Source organism: Accipiter gentilis, chromosome 7 (assembly GCF_929443795.1).
Source record: "Accipiter gentilis chromosome 7, bAccGen1.1, whole genome shotgun sequence".
Lineage (NCBI taxonomy): Eukaryota > Metazoa > Chordata > Aves > Accipitriformes > Accipitridae > Astur > Astur gentilis.
Genome location: NC_064886.1, coordinates 33328829 through 33348338, shown reverse-complemented (window position 1 = coordinate 33348338; position 19510 = coordinate 33328829). Strand labels below are relative to the sequence as shown.

Below are 19510 nucleotides of genomic sequence, written 5' to 3'. Positions count from 1 at the left end.
ACTTAATCTGCATTATGAATCCATGGCGTCTTTGACAAGCACAATTACAGGTAAAGGTATTGCAAAGCATTATAAGTGAAAACATCACTGGGATAGCTCAGTCCCATCAGATTAGTTTTCATGGTACTACGAAAGCTTTCAGAAACACCGTGCACGCATAGTTCACGTCATACCTTATTGCAGTTAAAGCAGCAAGTCCAACTTAAATGATCAATTGTGTTTTTGTTTTTTTTTTTTTAAATTAGATCTACAAACTGGTGTTTATAGTAGAGTGAGTAAAATTGCTGTGGTTATTTCTATGCTGTTAGAGCTCATCTAGCAGTGCTCATTACTCTTTTGGTTCATGTTTTGAGCTTTAATTCCACTGCAGCAATTTGTTAGCAATAAACTTAAGTTAGGGTGGATGGGGATATTGTGGTTCTGTGCCTATTAAAAGCAAAGGGCATGTATTTTTACTTTGTCAGAAATAAGTTCCAGATGTCATATAGAAGGAATCTTACGCCTTTTCCTAGCTGCTTCTGGAAAATGTTTAACAGCAAAATAAAGTCAGAAGGTGCATTCTAAAGAGAAACAGAGCTGATCTACAGCATCCTTGTGTGGGTTCTGGAGGCTTGAAACTGATTGTGTTGCACCAGACTTTAGGAGATGTTATTGAGTTGTCCAGTTTTTGATGTGATCGGTTAAAGAATGACACTTATTCTACCGCTGTGTAATATGTTACAGGGCAATGAAGGTATGGAAACTGCTGTCCAAAAAGAATAGTAAAAACTGAGCACCAGCACTTTGAAAGAATTGATACTACAGAATGGGTGATCTGTTTAAACCATGAAAATGTTCTATTTGTCAGCAGATGTAACCTCTTCTTTTTTGCTAACTGTAAATGCATAACTTCTAAGCCACTTGAACAAGATCTGTGTTGGCTGCTTGGCTCCACTCTAAGGCATCATTAATACACCTAGTTGGAGTAGTTGCTTAACTTTTACTTTAGGCTTGCTTGTAGCAGAGCTTGAAACTAAATATTATTTTCCTTATAAATTCAGAATATTGTTATGCTATCTTTTCTCTTACAGGCAGATATCATATGTGTAAGGTACAGTTCTGAAAAGTTAACACAGTGAAGAAATTTAGTCTGGTGTTGTGGGTTAGCCAGTTCTCATTTTCTATGGATATCTTTGTTTCTTGTGTATATGTAATATAATCCACTTAATTCTCATAACATTATTATTACAGACAATAGTCACTATTCTGTTCAGTACTAATTTATGGCTCTCAAGTATTTTATTTTTGGTCTTTCTTTAAACTGGATTGAGTAGTGTGAAGTCACGCCTTGTCCTCTGTCACAGATCATGGAGATTTACTTTGGCTGTCAATACTGTCAACATGCATATGCAAGAATTTGCATATTTAAATATTTTTCCTACTGTAAACTAGTTATGCCTACCAGTGTAAGATAGGAGAATGGTTGTGTCAGCCCTCCCCAAAAGATGAGATCATACAATGTCTGCAAATCCTCTCCCTTTCTGAAAGAATTTTGAGCTTTTCACGATTGAAAACTGTGCTGGTTTTGGCTGGGGTGGTTAATTTTCTTCATAATAGCTAGCATGGGGCTATGATTTGGATTTGTGCTGAACACAGCTGTATTGGTTTTGTTTGGCAAGGTTTTGGTAGCGGGGGGGGTGGGGTTACAGGGGTGGCTTCTGTAAGAAACTGCTGGAAGCTTCCCCTGTGTTCGAGAGAGAGAGAGAGCCCATATTAGCCGGCTCTGAGACGGACCCGCCGCCGGCCAAGGCCGAGCCAATCAGTGATAGTGGTAACGCCTCTGTGATAACATTTTTAAGAAGGAAAAAAAGTTGGGACGGAGAGAAACTGCCGCCGGAGTGAGGAGTGAGAACATGTAAGAGAAACAACCCTGCGGACACCAAGGTCAGTGAAGAAGGAGGGGGAGGAGATGCTCCAGGCGCCGGAGCAGAGATTCCCCTGCAGCCCATGGGGAAGACCGTGGTGAGGCAGGCTGTCCCCCTGCAGTCCAGGGAGGTCCACGGTGGAGCAGATATCCACCTGTAGCCCGTGGAGGACCCCACGCCGGAGCAGGTGGGTTCCCGAAGGAGGCTGTGACCCCGTGGGAACCCCGCGCTGGAGCAGGCTCCTGGCAGGACCTGCGGATCTGTGGAGAGAGGAGCCCACGGAGCAGGCTTTCTGGCAGGACTTGTGACCCCGTGGCGGACCCGCGCTGGAGCAGTGTGCTCCTGAAGGACTGCACACTGTGGAATGGACCCATGCTGGAGCAGTTCGTGAAGAACTGCAGCCCGTGGGAATGGCCCACGTTGGAGGAGTTCGTGGAGGACTGTCTCCCATGGGTGGGACCCCATGCTGGAGCAGGGGAAGAGTGTGATCAGCCCTCGTCCTGAGGAGGTGAAGCGGCAGAAAATAACGTGTGATGACCATAAACCCCATCCCTGTCCCCCTGTGCCGCTGGGGGGGCTTGGTGGTGAAATCCGGGAGGGTAGTTGTGCCCGGGAAGAACGGAGGGGTGGTGGGAAGGTGTTCTGAGATTTCATTTTACTTCTCATTACCTTGCTCTGGTTGATTTGTAATAAATTGAGTATGTTTTGCAAATTGAGTCTGTTGTGCCCGTGACGGTAATAGTGAATGATCTCTCCTGTCCTTATCTCGACCCGCGAGCCTTTTGTTATATTTTCTCTCCCCTATCCAGCTGAGGATGGGGGATTGATAGAACGGCTTTGGTGGGCACCTGGTGTTGAGCCAGGGTCAACCCATCACAGTCTTTTTGGTGGAGAATGCGGGCAACGATCCCGCTACCTCTCGCAAGGGGAAGAGTGTACCAAAAAGAAGCCACCCCTGTAACCCCCCCCACTACCAAAACCTTGCCAAACAAAACCAATACAACAGCGTTGGTAACACAGGGATGTTTTGGTTACTGCTGAGCAGTGCTTACCCAGAGCCAAGGGCTGTTCTGCTCCTCAGCCCACCCCACCAGCGAGGAGGCTGGGGGGGCACAAGGGGTTGGGAGGGGACACAGCCGGGACAGCTGACCCCAACTGACCCAAGGGATGTCCCAGACCGTACGGCGTCATGCTCAGCACAGAAAGCTGGGGGAAGAAGGAGGAAGGGGGGACGTTGGGAGGGATGGCGTTTGTCTTCCCAAGTCACCGTTAGGCGTGATGGAGCCCTGCTGTCCTGGAGATGGCTGAACACTGCCTGCCCGTGGGAAGTGGGGAATGAATTCCTTGGTTTGATTTGCTTGTGTGGGCAGCTTTTGCTTTACCTATTAAACTGTCTTTATCTCAACGCAGGAGTTAACTCACTTTTACTCTTCTGATTCTCTCCCAAATTCCACTGGCGGGGGAGTGAGCGAGCGGCTCTGGTGCTTAATTGCTTGCTGGGGTTAAACCACAACAAAAACATGAATAGATGAGAAAAGACTTGGTCGCCTGTCAGAAAACTGAGCAAGTATTTTGGACAGACTCAGATGCAAATATCAGACCATTTGCTGTGACCAGATTGTGATGTAAAAGGGTTAGGTCTTTTTTCCCTGAGTTTGTTTAGTTGTGGTCATTTGTCCTGACTTCAGTGGCAGCAGTGATAGCTTGTAGCAAACCCACACACATTGTATAATTACCTGTTAAAGATGGAATGTATCTGCCATGAATAATAATTATTAAAACCCAAACCAAAACACAAAAGTGCAAAGAGCAGGTATGAGAACTACCTTTTTTGTGGTTAATTATGACTAACTATGTTTTTGTAGTAATATTTCATAAAGGTAACTTAGTTGAAATTAATACTTTGCAGTGATATGCTGTGCTTTAAAAAAATTAAAAATAAATGCTAATAGGAGATAAGTATTTAAAAAAATGATTCTTCATTTACTGGCTTTAAGATGTAATCAGAACAACAATTCATGTTTAATGTAAATGTTTGGTGAAGCACTTGCCAATCTCTTCACTGTTTTCTGAATTTGACTTCTAAAGTTGGCTTCTTCTAGCTGTCTTTCTCATGATACAGTCTGTCACTTCAGATTTAAAGCTACATGGAAAAAAAACTTCTTAAGTGCAGTGAACTCAGAAGTTATATTGCACAGATCTACTATACTAATCAAAATCTAAATTTAACGTTATGCTACCTCTTTATTATTCATGTTACTTACCAGCTCTCAGATGTTATTGCCAAAATGATAATTTTTTTTTCTTTTTGCCATAAATAAACTACTGGTGTCTGCTGCACCCAGGTGAAGTTAGTATTCGTTAAATGTTTGGTGCCAGATACAACAATGACCAACATCTCACTAGTGCTCAGAGAGAGAATAGCTGAGAGACAGAATCATTGTATGAATTGTATATCATTTATGTCACTTTTCATGGTGGTGTTCTTTTCTCTTCCCCTTGTGCAACCATGATTTTCCAGACCCGAACTTGGCCTATGTTTTATGTCTGCTTTTGTTGTCTTTCATGAAATACGAGCCTTATGCTTCATCCAGTCCTACCATATAGTCAAACCCATTGTGAGCTTTTCTTTTTTTTTTTTTAAAATGCTACTAGCAACACAATAAAATGGCCTTTATATTCCCTGTGTAATGTTATATAGCTTTGTCTCTCTGCCTTCTCCTCTGTCTCTGCTTGAAGACCTAATTTTGGTTTGCCTCTGGTGTTTTCCTCTGTTCTGAGACTACACTACAGCTGAAATATTTTTTAATAAAAATGATAACTTCAAGTCTGCATCTGTGACTCCATCCCTTAATGGGCTTCTGTGAGCAGTGTATACTTGTTTGCTTCATCCTAACTGATTTGTGAAATATACTCTGGAAGGGCTCTTGCTACCGTTGCGTGAACATCTGTGTCAAGTGTCCTGTCTGTATGCGCTCCAGTCTTAGGTCTTTACTTAAAGACAATAACATGTACTTAAATCGCAGAATGAATAGCAGACTAGTACTTGGAATTCTGATTAGCTGAAAAATTTTTAGTTTGAAAAGGATTTTCCCCAAAATACTGGTCAGATCATCTTTTTCCAGGTGTTTTTGTGATTTAAAATGAACTCAGCTAGTACACTATAAAAGAACTGCTCATTTCTGATCCTAACTTACTTTGGTGTCAAATTGCTTACGTACTTGAATTAGATTACTCATTAAAGAAATTTAATTATTTTTAAAGTTGCTACCATTGTAAATTATTTGTTGTTTTATATAATATATATGTAGTGTACATATTTGGAATACTTTTTAAATATATAAACCTCTTGTTAGAAAATGCTTTTATTTTGAAATTGAGACCTAATTAATAGATACACACATAAAAAGCTTGTTCTCCCTGAATTGTATGCTATGTATATATCCTTTTTATATTTAACATTTATAGTTTATGTGATTAGCTAAAACCCACTCAAAAGTCCCCATCTATGCTACGTACACAGTACCTCGTTTTAATACAGATGAAATTGAGGCAAAGTAAAGAAGGCTTAGCAAAGCGGTAGCACATCTTAAATTGTGTGTCAAGAAAGAAGCAAACCTATACAGTGAATCTATATCATCTAACTTCTCTGAGTCCCCAGTGAAGCTGCAAGTATGCAGTGTCACTTCCCACAGATGAGTAAACATTTACAGTGAATGCTTTGGTTAAATGATACACTGCCGAGCTCTTGTCAAAGCTAAATGCTTAGTGACAGGACAGGCATCATTGTGTCTTACAGAGACTTGTGAAGTCATGTATTTCTGAGACAGTGTCTATTTTCATGTCTGTTTCACACTAATTGTTGCAATGGTAAAGATAACACAAACAAATTTTACTGTATTCTCTATGAATGACAGGTTGCATGAAAGAAAATCTTGAGCCTCTTGCAATTTGACCAAAGAACGTGTCTGTCACTCTTGAAATGAAAGCAGTCAAACACAGTCTTCATAGCACCTTTCACTTTTATAGCACCTTTTTGTATTTGGTTGCAGAATAATTTTGTGTATGACAAGAATGATTTTATTTATGTATGAATTGCAAGAGTGAATTATTGGGGAACTCATTTGTAATGCAGCTTTTCTGGAAAAAAAATAATCAGATGTTACTGTAAATATTTTTTTCTGATATCTGTCGCTACCGTATGTACCATGTAGTCATTTTTTTTCCTTTACACTGCAAAGTAGTAAGTTATTTGTTACTATTCCAGCTTTTCACATGTGAGAAGCAGAGGCTAATAGCTGCATTTACCAAACTGATCTGATTTTTAGGTTGTCACATTTTGCATTACAAACTCAAATACTGATTGTCTGAAACCCCCATGTTACCAGTCAAATCTTACTCTGAAAAATTTAAATCTGGACTCATACAGTGAGTCTTTAGTAATGTCTAGATTAGAATGCAGGTATCTGACTTTTAATCGTGATGGTCAGTTCACTACATTGCAGATGCTTGCTCAAGTAATGAGATGTAGTTTATCCACTGAAGACCCAAGGTTTGGGGGCCCAGATTCTGCTGCACATCTCTGGATGTATCGGATTCTCACTTACATGCTATCCAGGCAGTTGGGTGTGTGAATCCTTAACATGCTATGTGTCAGTGGACTCTAGGCTGTAGAAACATTTCTAGCTTGTGTGAAGCTGGCCCAGTAGAGTTGAGGACTGAGCTGCTGAGAGAAGGATCCTTCAGTAAGCTTTGTTGTGGGGTGTATGGGCTGCATGCAATATAAAGCTGCAACTTCTTGAAGAACCTCACTGTGAGAATGACATATTTTTGCCTCTGGTAGGTTGTATGTGTTCCAGGGGAGTCAGATTTTTTTATAGCCCTGATGAAGAACAAGGCCTGTTAACTTGAGAGTAGTTCTTTTTGCTTCCATGGTGTGAAGTTAGTATTTCTCCAGATGCAGTTATTGGCTCCTCCTCAGCGTTTTCTACAATCTCTGTTTTCAGCTAATGTTTACAGCCCTGCCCCCCCCCCCCCTTTTCCTGCTCTCAATATTCATGCTTCTATTCTTTCCACTAATTTCCTTCCCTTTACCTTTCTTTCCCTGTATAAAGAATTCTCAGTCTTTGCTCCGACTCTGTGATCTAGCACTTTTGAGGGTGTGACAAAAGCTAAATTTGTAATAATTCCAGAAACAAGAATGTCTGCATTTGATTAATTTCATTTTAACTGATCCTTCTCAATTTGAAACTTGCTTGTATTCTATCTCTTCATCATTGTCCTTGCCAGCAATGTTGATGCTAAAAAAACCAACCAAACAAACAAAAAAAACCCCCAAAACCTCTTATAGGGAAAATCTAGCTGTGGTATTCCATAGTCTTCAGAGGGATGTTCATTAACAGCAACACCTGAAAAGACTGCATTTTTAATCTAATAAAAATATACTGCATTTGAAGTAAGATTTATAGAAAAAAAAATATTTTTTTGAGTGCAGTTAGATAAAACAGTGTTTGTTTGTCTGCTGTACAAACGCTAAACCTTCTTATGTTCTTGTGCCTCTTGTGGTTTGGGTACGCAAAATCGATTTCCCATTACGCTTTGTGGCAAAGAACCTGATCCTTAAGTCCATCTTGCTGACTTAAGGAATCTGAAAACTTAACAGACAAGTTTGATCGTTATTTCCATTGTGCAGAGGAGGATGAATACAATGTTTCTGTGGCTATTTCCCAATCTCCAAAGTAGCCCTTTGGAGCTCTAAGTAGTTAAGCATGACTCTTTGCATAAAGAGCTGCTTTTCTCCCTGTTTTGGGAAGGCATGAGAAGTTTGATAACCTACTGAGAGTTAGGGGTTTTGTATCTCTTTGAGCCTTCTTTCATATATGAGTTCCTTTGTAAATCAGGTATCTCATTCTTCCCTAGTTCTTAGCTTTTTGTTTCAATCCTACCATTGCCAAGCATGTAATTTTTAATACTTTAAATGCAATGTATTTGAGGAACTTTGAACTCTGGTTTGTGGTTTATTCTTAAGCAGTTGATGTGGTGAAGTAGAATACTTCCCCCAAAAGATAGCCATTCACCCTCATTTTCCCTTCTCCTGTGCAAGTTTTGTGCACAAACTGAATTACTTTATATTGATCTTGTGCTTTTCAATCAGAGTCAGCTTCAGAGAGGTAGGCATTGAATCTAAGTGAAACTGTTAGCTTCATATTTCTAAACCAGGCAAATCTGCAGTTTCTCCATCCCATAGGCAGCAGGCAATGTAGTACTGTGCTGCATTTGTGTCATGGGGTACTTATGATGGCAGCAGCTTCTGTGCACTTCAGTTGATTAAAACACGATTACTCTGGCTTTTTGTGACTGAAATGACTTTCCATCTTAATGAAGTAAGGGAGTCTCTGGACAGAAGTACTATATGGGGAAAGCAATGCAATTCTGAAGGGCATACCCTGGAAATAATTAAAAGCGTTAGGTTCATCCATCAGTTTGAACAAGAGAAAAATTACAAATGGGGGAACCAAAGTAGAGATCAGTACACACGTTAAGTGACTTTCAATGTTTGTCACTTGAGGACTTTCATACTGTTAAAGAACTTGATATTCCCAGTCCGTTTGTGGTACCAGTAGCCAATCCTGTATGTCTGAATCAAGCAAAACTGCACAAAGTCATCATTCTGAAGCACAGCGCTCACTGAGTTGTAGCTGCTGCCATGTTGTCATTGCTTCCCTCTTGATTCTCTAACTCCCTTGTAGCCAATACTCTTGACTTAATGTCCCTCTTGACGTTTTAACTTGGGCTATCCTTCATGCACAGTTTTCTTTGCTTGTTCCAGTAAAGTATTCTTGGAGTAGAAGATCACAGTATGGAGGTGGTACCCAGTGTTTCTAAATGTGGGTGCCACCTGAGTATAGTGTTTATGTCTACACAATGTTTCTCAGACAAATTACCCATGCTAGCCTCCTGCTGTTGTTTCCCCTCATAAGAGCGTTGTACCTCTTGGACAACTTGCCTCGTGTCTGTTTTGCTGTATTTATTTTTAAGTGTACTAGTAAGAAATACCATCTCCTGAAATTTCTGTTTATTTTTCCATTGTTTTAAACACAACTTCATGTGAGAAATAATTGTTTTGATACAGTTTGCCTTGCAAATTTTTTGATGCATCGGGGTCAAAGCAAGAGAGAAGCAGAAATGGTAGCATTTCAGAGGAATAAATGTCTTTTGAATCAAAACCCAATTAAAGTGTTGCTGTGACTACCTGGTAAGCCCTACCACCTACATATCTGCAGTGACTTTATTAGCTGAGTATTGTGGTGTTAGTCTTGTGCAGAAAGTTATTAATTTACATTCAGATTTTGTAATGAGGCTTTCTTTCATCTGTCCTCTACTCTATTGTTGAGATTGTAAGTTGTTTGAAGAGAATATTATTGTACTACTTGGAATTCAAAAACCCTGATACTTCTTTGACTTGCAACATGCTAATTGAACAGGTATATGAACCCTTAAAAAAAGACACATACTACTGTGTTTTTTCATAGTGTTAAGTTCTAAAATGTACTGAATCCATCTCCTTGACTAAATAATCATGTAAATTATACTTGGTCTGTTTCCCTGGTAGCCAGTAAAGGAAAGGGAAATGCATGGTACCTCTATATTGCAAGCTTAATTGAATGAATACAAGAAGCTTGTTCGTGAGTTTATCATAAGGAAGGTACCACTACTTGTTTACTTTGTCTTCTCTTTGCTATTTAGCCATCCTAATTAGTGCCACTTTCTGACTTAATTTATATTCAATAAGAATTCCATGAAGAAAGCAGAGAAGTCAAGCCTATGCTATTGCATTCCCCATTCCTTCTGTGGACCTATCCCTGGGAATATCGTTAATTAGCATCATTAGCTTTCAGGCACTGTCAGCAGTTACTTGCAATTTCTACTTAATACCTTTCAGTTATTCTCCATTCTCCTATTTAATATTTGCATATTGCCTTCATAGTATGACTTTGACAAGGACATTACACTTTATTCGGGTTTATTAAAAAGTAAAAGCTAAGGTTTAAAATATAGTACTGCATTTATATTTAGCAGGCTGTAAGAACTATTCAGGTAACTAGAGGAGTTTCAGTGAATCTCAAGCAAGCACTTCATGTAACTTGTGACTGTAGTGGAGGAGTTAGCTAGCCAGAATAGCTCACCTAGAACCCCAGAAACGTCTCAAGAAATTGTGCAAGGAGGACACTAAAGGACCTACACCACTTCAGTGGTCTTTCTATTGGAGGGAAGACCAAGTAATGCAGGTAGAGTTCTGGACTGCTTTCGTGTCACTCTGTAGAGACATTTCTCTGGGAGAGAAGGCATAAATGGAAAGAGAAGGCTGCAAGCAAAACTTAAAAGGTAGATATACACAGGCATGCCTCTGAGTGATGAAGACCACTGATTTGATAGATTGACTGTGGATCAAATACCACAGATGTGCATCCAAATGCTGTATGTTATCATGTTGTAATCAATTAGCTGGAACTGATATGGCTTCCCTTTCTCCCATTCTCATATTTAATTACTAGACAAAGTTTTCCTAGTATAAAAGATCAATACGTTAACTGCTTTTTTTTTTAAATACTACATCTGCAACTTAGCTACAAAATGTGGTGCAAAAGGGGTGATAATTGGACAGACTTTGATTCATGACCTGTGAGAAACAAGCAGGAGATAACAGTTCAGGGAAAGCTGGGTGTGAGGGGTTGAACTCTTTGCCAGGCCTTTTATTCCTGACTAATGAGCAACTGAAGGACGGTGGTGACTTTCTGTTAGTCATTTCTCACTGGCCCTACTCTTCTCCTTTGTGGAAGACTTCCTGTTAAGGAGGTCACTTGCATTCCTTTTCCAGACAGATTTTAGTGACTGATTGGTAGAACAATTTGCTTGCATAAGAATAGTGTCTTGGATTGACTTTCATATCAGGAAGAATGAGGGGGGAAATGATTCTGCTCAAAACCTGAGTGCTGACTACTGCCAGTATCCATGTGACATTATGTGGTACTTGGGACTTGTCCAGAGCTGGAAACCCAGGCAGGAAGAGTCAAGGTGCTAGTCTTGAGTTTTAGCAAGCTTGAAACTTTTTAAGGGTAAGTGCAGGCCGTTTTAAGATGTTCTGGAACTTTTGGAACTCACAGTTTAAATTTTCTGTGTAAAGCCAGAAAAAGTGGCCATCATTTAATTTTGAAGTTTATGTTTTCTGGAGAACTGTCCTACTCGTTGACTAAATACAGTCAGCCTAAGATGCTATCCAGGAAGATAAATGATTGTGTAATCACTAGTAATTCAAGAAAAAGCCATGAAGTTGAAAGTGGCAAGACAGGTGTATATATATATCTTGAAATGATTTGGGAATAGTACAAATCTCTACACTCTGAAGGGATTGTGCCTTGTTACCTCGCTTAGTGATCCAGTGGTTTGCCTGTCTTTCCAAGGTCTCACACAAGTGAATACTGAACTTAGTAACAATCTTTCTCTTTGTTCTTCCCGGTTCCTGCTTTCAGTGAAGATACAGATATTTTAGGGATGAACTTGCAATCAAAAGTAAGGGGAAGACATACTTCAGTGGTATTTGGTTTGGGAGTTCTGCTACGCTCATGGCATACGTTGCATGGCTTGTGTGAAGTGAGTCTTCCAAAAAGGTACGCTTCCTTTCTGCCCAGAGAAGGAATTGTAATGACCCTCCACCAAGGCTATGATTGCATTTTTTCTACTTTGGACACCATGTTGATGGATTTGTGTTTAGCAGCATGTTTCACCAAGAGTGTGTTGTATGGCAGCCACTAACCTTTACATCCTTGAAAATAATAACAGTGCGTTCTCCAAGAAATTGGAGACATGCTCTAAGATAGCTCTAAGAAATGTACTTAAAACAGAGAGGAATAAAACAGACTTATTCCACCCAGAGGTCTCTAGTTTTAATACTGTGGAGTCTCCAGATGCTGTAATGTTAAGAAATTCAGGATAACCAAGCAAAAGCAAAGCAGAAATTGAGTGAACTGTTCTCAACTCCAATTAATAAAGAAACAAACAACATGATGATGTGTCAAAGGACTTCAAGGCTATAGTGGCAGATGACATGAAACTACATCAAAAATCAGATGCAGAGAGAGTGGTGCCTATGCCTGGCAAGACAGTGCCAGCAGGTCAGAGGCAGTCAGATACTACTATTGTGCATGGAGGCCACCAGGCATATCAGGCAGCACTTCTCCATCAGTAAAGTGGCAGTTTGGTGTTCGTGTTTTCTCCTTGACTATGTAAATGTCAATGAAAATTGGTTGTAGGACACCTGGAAAGCAGGCCTTCGTGTCTGCATAATTGTCAAATATCTCCTTACCTTAATGTAAGGGACAGTCCTTGAGGACAGGAGGGTTTCTTAAAATGAGAGAGAAGGTTTTTTTTGTTCTGGTGAATGGGATGAAGAAGCTTCACTAAGGTAGAGTAATATTTTTTGCTGCCTGAGAAATCTCTCTGACTCACTAACCCTAGGCAACAGGAGAAGAAATTCATAGTAACTAAAGAAAAGCGTACTAAACGGGGAGAGAGACTGAAGGCTTTTCCCAGGAAGATTTGAAATGAACAGAGAAACCTATTCAGGATGGAAATGGGAAGACACACTTGCATATCGGATAAGGATTGGTGCTTCTCAATAGGTCTAAACTATTTTGTAGTAGACTGTGCTAAAATGGACATGCGCTGCTGAGGGTACTTAATGCTTCACATGATGTGTGAGTGTCTTGCAGGTTCAGATGCTTATAGAACGTATGGTTTGAGCTTAATGAAGCATTATATCATGTGGGCGTTAAAAGGCAATTCAGCAGGAGTGGGATTTGGAGGACATTTGCTCTGTTAATCACCGCTCACAACTCTTATCATTAGGAACTGGATATCTCGGGCTCTGATCCATTTACAGCTTGGTATTGGCCTTGGAGGGAGACTTTTGGTGCCTTTCTCCCTATATGCTTCCCAGTGCATCTCCATTCTAGCATTATTTTTCTACCTACAGTTGACTGCAAATACTTTGGATGGGATGCACAGGGAGCTGCTGCTAAAGGAAATGGCTTTCCCATATACACATGGCTCTTCTGTTCACTTTACTAGTCACTGCCTCTGCCAGGTCACTGCATTTTCCTTCTCTCCCCTGCACAACTTAGAAACATGGGAGCTGACGGAAAAGTAGAAGAGAAGCTGCAGCAGTGGTGTTGGCTGTATACCTCAGATATGTGGGTGAAACAGAAATAGCCTTCTGTGGGGACTGGTGATTGTTCTCGTCATCTCCGCACCTGGATGAGCTATATTGGTCTCCTAAAGGGGTCAGAGCTGCTATGGCAGGGAGAAAAGGCAGGTATTCTCCACTTGGTCACTCTTCCCTGTTTCCTATAGGTGCCCCTTATTCCTGTGCAGCCCACTGCCTGGGCTGCAGGAACCAAAAGGGCTGTAGTATATTCGCCTCTCTCTGGCACTCTGAACCATCAGTGGTACCTGAAGTAAGAACCCCTTACCACCGTCACTTTATGGCCACATCTGCATTTTTCATTCACGCATAATAGCACTTTCTATAATTTTTCTACTATCCCAATGTAGAAGGGTACATCAGCCCAAGAAGGGGCCATATGAACTGAGATTGAATTGTTTGCATCTACCTTGACAACCCAAATGTGGGATACAGTTGCTATGACAATTGAATCGTCTGATTTTGTAAGTCAGCGCATACAGTGAGTAGCCAATTGGTTGCTGAATATGGTTAGCTGGGAACGTTAACTTTTATTTAGCTGATGAAAGTCTGTGATTGTGTCTGATTTCATAGAAAGCTTTTTGACAATGATCACTGTTCAGAGCATTTCAACACATTCGTGGTTCCCTCAGTACATTGCATACAATTATATACAATTCATTTTCTCCATTATGCATTGGCTAAAGGATCTCTGAAGTAATATGCTGCTCTAATTCAATCTTCTGAGACGGCCATCTTACAGATGGGACTGTTTTGTGACAATGAAGCACACCACTGACTGGACATGTGGCTTACACAGTGTAACGCGATATTGTAACGCTATTTTGATGGTTCTGCTCTAGTGCCAATTAAACCCCAGGATTGTAGCAGAAAACTATGCACATACCGGACTTCACCTTTCTGACTATTAATCTGAAATGCAATTCTTTCACTTTAGATGTGGACGTTTTACTGAGCTACTCTAATATCTTGTTGAGTTTTTGTTGAGAATGCATACAGGTTGCACTCTTATGTGTAAACACTAGATAAGACCTATTTTTAAAGCTTTCAGAGTAATATATGCAGCTCTACAAGGTGCCTCTAAGTCTCAGTCTTTTGTGGTTATCTCAATTGTTTATTAATAAATATTTTGCTTTTGACAAGTCAACTTGTTTCAGTCTTTATTTCCACTTTTGATGTTATGTTAAACACAAAGTTGTGACTTGATTGTAACTGCAGGTGACTATTACATTTAAAATGAATAGTGTTCATCAGAAACAAACCTTTTACTATTTGCAAATCTGATTTGGTGGTCTTCTCATAGTCTAAGAGTTGATCTGTTGGAGGAGAAATAAAAGAATTTGTATTTTTACTCCAGTAGCTGAGTTCCTTTCAGCTTCATTACTCATTATTCAGAAATGGAATATTTAAAACCTCTGAACTCCACTGTCTGAAGATTTGCTACTTTGAGAATCAGAATTGGAAGTGTGGGTTTTAAAAACAAAACCACCTTTGTTACAGTATTATAACAGACCCTGTTTAAGCAATAGTTATTTATGACTGTGTAGGACTGCCTTTTCAACTATGAAGAATTTAACATTTACTTCAGTGGGTACAGGATCAGTTCCTCGATAAGTGAGTAGTAATGCATTATCAATTTATTTTTTTTTTGTAAGTGATGGTAAACTGCTCTCCTAATCTTTTTACTCATGCTGTGTCTTCTCACTGTGTTTTTCCCAAAAAGGATTGGGAAGTTAGTGTTGCTCCACTGAAACCATGTATTTTGGAAAACTACAGTGGGCTTGCAAAAAGCTAGTTTCTTCCTGTTAAATTTTATTAAAAAAAAAAAAAAAAAAATGGAAAAAATTGTCAGTGACTTTTTCATTTCTGCAAGAACTTTAACATAAGAAGATAAATATGTGTTAAAAAGTTCTCAGAATAAAGTTTTAGTCGCATCTTTTTCATTTCTTTGTTTGTCTGACTCAAGAAAAATTAAAACCATCAGGAAGATGTATGGAAAAGAACACTACTATTTCACACATTCTCACAGGTTTGCAACCTTTTCAACTTGCATAAAAAGGGACAGCATTTTTAAAACTGTCATAATGCCCTGCAGGAGAATCTTTAATTATCCAAAAAGTAAAGATGTCAGAAACTGTACCATAAGGATTAAGTCAGAAATAAAAAAAAATTTGCATCATTGTTTAGAATGAATTTAAATGTCTGTCTGTTTCCTGATGCAAATCTAGCTTTGCTTTCTTTTTTTACTCCTTTTAGATTTTCTTTTTCATCTTAAAGCTACTAAGGCCTTCTGGCAGGAATTGCTTTTATGCTTTTCATGCAATCTCAGATTCTGTTTTCACAGATGCTCTAAACTTTCTTTGGTGGAGCTGAAATGAACCGAAACTTGCAAAGGCACACCACACGCAATTTCAGATAACTTTTCTATATCTTCTGCTATACAGGACATAAAGATTCCATTTATTTTGAGAAAATATATAGTAGTATGGCTTTGAATCCCTTCTCATAACTGCTTGTTTATTTGGTTTGTTTGCGCAAAAGTGAAATTCTACAGAGTATATTTCTCAGAGAATCTCTCATGCCAATTACAGAGGAACTTGAGGAACCTGCATTTTCACTTGTATGGTTTGTATGTGGTGCAGGGCTGATAGTCTTATAAAAGAAGAAGATATCTTGTATGAATAAAATCAAATCATTAAAATTATGGGAAGCTTGATCTGATGTCATTTTACTACTTCTTAAATTTGAATCCGTAGCTCAGTTTTGCTTGTAAACAAATGAGATTCCAGACTATCAGTTGACATAATTTTCCTTTTTTTTTCTGCATTAAGGAAGGTGGTAATTGCAAAGCTGTTGGCAGCAAGTGCTGGAAGAAGCAATGTGAGTGATTTCCTTGGTGACTGTCAGACTCTTCAGACAAGGCTTTCAAACTACATTTGTAATAACAGAAATACACTGTAGGAAAGATAGGCAATGTGGTCTTTAACAAGCTTGTTTCTTGCCGATACATTGAAATCAGCTACCAGCCATTCCAGCTTTGTACTGGTGTATTAGCTTGGGGAACTTACTGAAAGACTGAACGATTCATTGCATTCTTTATTTTTGCAGAGAAGCAATAATATCCTTCAAGTTTAGACACAGAACCTCTGGTATTAAGTCTGAACTTATTTTTGCAACACTGGGTCCTCAAGAGACCCAGTGACTGTGGTGACTAATTTTGTATTTCATAATGGTGTGTTTCTTAAAAATGCATTCTGTCAAATCACAGGACAGCAGATACTGTCTTGGAGTGAATTAATAGAAGAAAAATTCTTAAGTAATCTGCTGTTAGTAAATGGTTAAGTATGAGTCAGGCAATTTCTGAGTTTGTTACTTAACATAGGCAACACTCATTTTGTGTTTTGCTGATTATGTTTTAAATAGGCTTAATTTTCAACAGTTTGTGAGGTGGTAGGTTTTAAAGCTTACACGACATAAAATTATGACCTTAGCATGCTTGACTTGGTCTGTAGGCTTGGGTTCATCACTAAATCTCTCTGCTTCAGTCTCCACAGCTATAAACTAGGAAGAATGTGCCTTCCTCAGAGGAGTGAACTGTGTTTTAACTGACTGACCAAGAACATAAGTGGTTGGTGCTCTGCAAACTTTATAATGGGTGGTCTCCTTAATTGAGGATTATATTGCTGATCACAAGCAGTGCTTTTGGACAAATAATGACTTTTTTTTCTAACTTCTGCCCAAAAGGTTTTTCTGTCATATTTTGTGCTACCTTCTTTGTCTTGGAAATATTTTCCAAATTCTGTCTGTGTTTATATGTTAATGTTGATGGACATACTGTGGACACAGACGTTTTCCCAATGCTCATACTGTGCATGCTCCTTTGATGGGGTAGATTTTCAAACATCATTATCCAGTTGTTTGGCCTCACATCCTATCTCACCTAAAGTGTCACAGTTGACTAACTGATGTAGAGAATAGAAATATTCCTTGCAAAAATTGGATTTGTGTATATATGAACCACTTGCGTGATTTTTAGTATGTAGGCTTGTAAGCTTTATTTGGTTCTATAGAGTGTTTCAAACTAATTTGGATGTGGATAGGATATGTGGCTATTAAGTCAACAGGCTTTAATGTTTTTTGTTTTTTTTTTTTTTTTAAATACTACTTTCTGGTCATATTCTGAAAACCTGCATAACTAGCGCTGTTTAAAAGAAGCCTGTTCCAGTAATTTTTAGTGATGATTTCACCTTTGTGACTAAAATAATGCAAATAAATTCTTCCCTGTTATATTAAGACTACAGAGATCTAAACCTAGCCGTAGTATCTTTGCTTAAACTCTACTCCTCTGAGTCCTCCAAGAGGAATTAGTCTGTTTTATTGCTGTGCACCAATTTCCCCCATAGAACTGTGCCGCCTCCTTGTTCTCAGGGTTCTCTTTCTTCTCTTTCAACACCCTAAAGGCATCACGATAACCAAAATGAATATACGCAAACATCTTAAGAGAGAAGAAGTGCCTGTTAGGATTTCTAATGTTTTGAACGTTTTTCTGCCTTCCCTTATCTGCGTGTGGCTTTGTTTAAGCAAAAAACTTGCAAATAATTAGAAATCCAGATAGGGATTTCTCTTGCCTTAAAACTACACAGGGGCTGAGGAGCCCTAATTCACTTGTTAGTGAATTAGAGAATTATTCAATACTGAAGTAATACAGAAACCCTGGATCAAGTGAAGAATCCCATTTGTTTAAACTGTATTTAGTTATATTTATCCATATTTAATGTTTTCTTTAACACAAATAAATGTCCAGATATTTATGACATGTAAGATGCTGCTACTAGTTCAAAACTGTTGAATAAAAATTCCCTTCTTCTATGCATCACTTTTATTGAAATTGAGAGAGGTAGTAATGAACATAGTATCCTATATTTTTATAAGAATATGGCTGATTTCATTCCAAGTAAAAGTTATTTTAAATTAAATAAAAATCTGTGTAGTGTTTTGGACAGTAAGTTACAACACTAAGAACCTAAATCTCGTTAAACATAATTTAATAAGAGCAGAAAATATTTTAGTTGATTTTCATTGTTCAAATTCAGAGAACAAATAGACAAGGTACGCTTACTGCAAAAAGCACAACATGGAAATCTGTAATGATTTTCTTCCTTCTTTTTTATTCTTTCTTTTTATAGCTGAAGCTGCTGTTTTAATGTATATGAAAGCTTTTGTTTTTGCTATTTCATATTAAAAGAAGAAAGTGTTCTTCTAGAACTTCATACAATTCATAACTGGGTTATGTAGTGAAAGCTAAAAACCTGTCTGGTTTATGTGGTTCTCTTCCTAAAAGTAAGCTTGTACAGTAGTACCACCATCTCTCATCTGATTAAGGTGAACCTGCATAACAGCACGGGCATGAAGATGTCAGGCTTGTAATACTTCTGCTCATGGTCCGTTATTTTTTCATTGATCTTTACAAGCATATAACTCTTTTAAAAAGCATGTCATTAGATAGATATTGAAAAGAAAATGCTGATGATGGCTCTACAAAACCAATAAAGCTGCCTTTATTAGCTTTATAAAAGTCTTTATTGCTTGTAGGTCTTAGTCTCGGCAGGCAGTGAACCACATTTAGGCACTTAAAACCTGGTTCTCAGAGGTATCTCTAGAAGCCTTCGCCCCTGCACTTACAGTGCTCCACCCTTGTCAATATACTTCTCTTCTAAGTTTCTGCCCACTGAAGTAAAAATACAAAATGTTAAATATGTATACCTGCTCTTAGGTGTTGCTAGCCAGTGGAAGAGGTCAATGATGGCTCCTGGGAAAGGAACAAGTTTCCTTCTGTTTCCAGTATTACAATAGCTAAGACAGTAAACATTAATTTTCATTAAGCGCTTTGCTATAAATCTCAGTTTAATATCTGTTTCAGATGTTCTAGATAAATCCTTAACCTTTCAGTTGTTCCCTCTTGTAATCCTCTATCACTGATGAATCTTGGCAGTGACAAATGGCACTGTTAGACCCTGCAACTACTTCTGTTCATGTTCTTCCCCTATGCGTTTTCTTTAGAGAGAGGAGGAGGGGAAAGGGACAGACTGGGGAAGACGGTTTGAATACTAATGCCCATAAATGCCATCATTCTTTTCCTTCTTTTCATTCCCTTTCTCAAACTCTGAGCCTGTCTGCAAAAACTAGAAGTTGCCCTCAAAAAAAAAAAAAAAAAAAAAAAATCAGTAAGATGACTGATACAAACTGTTTGCTTGTCTTGGTAGTAAATTAAGCAATGTTAGATGATCAATTAATGATCCACAGCCTTTCAGATCACTTAGTTCCAACAACGATGCACATAAACATA

At 38.8% G+C, this 19510-nt stretch overlaps 2 protein-coding genes across 3 annotated transcripts in view; both read right to left on the bottom strand.

Moving 5' to 3' along the window:
• CHST8 (carbohydrate sulfotransferase 8) overlaps positions 1-19510 on the bottom strand; it is a 193124-nt gene that overhangs the window by 4553 nt on the left and 169061 nt on the right. The window lies entirely within an intron of this gene.
• KCTD15 (potassium channel tetramerization domain containing 15) overlaps positions 1-19510 on the bottom strand; it is a 231646-nt gene that overhangs the window by 88776 nt on the left and 123360 nt on the right. The window lies entirely within an intron of this gene.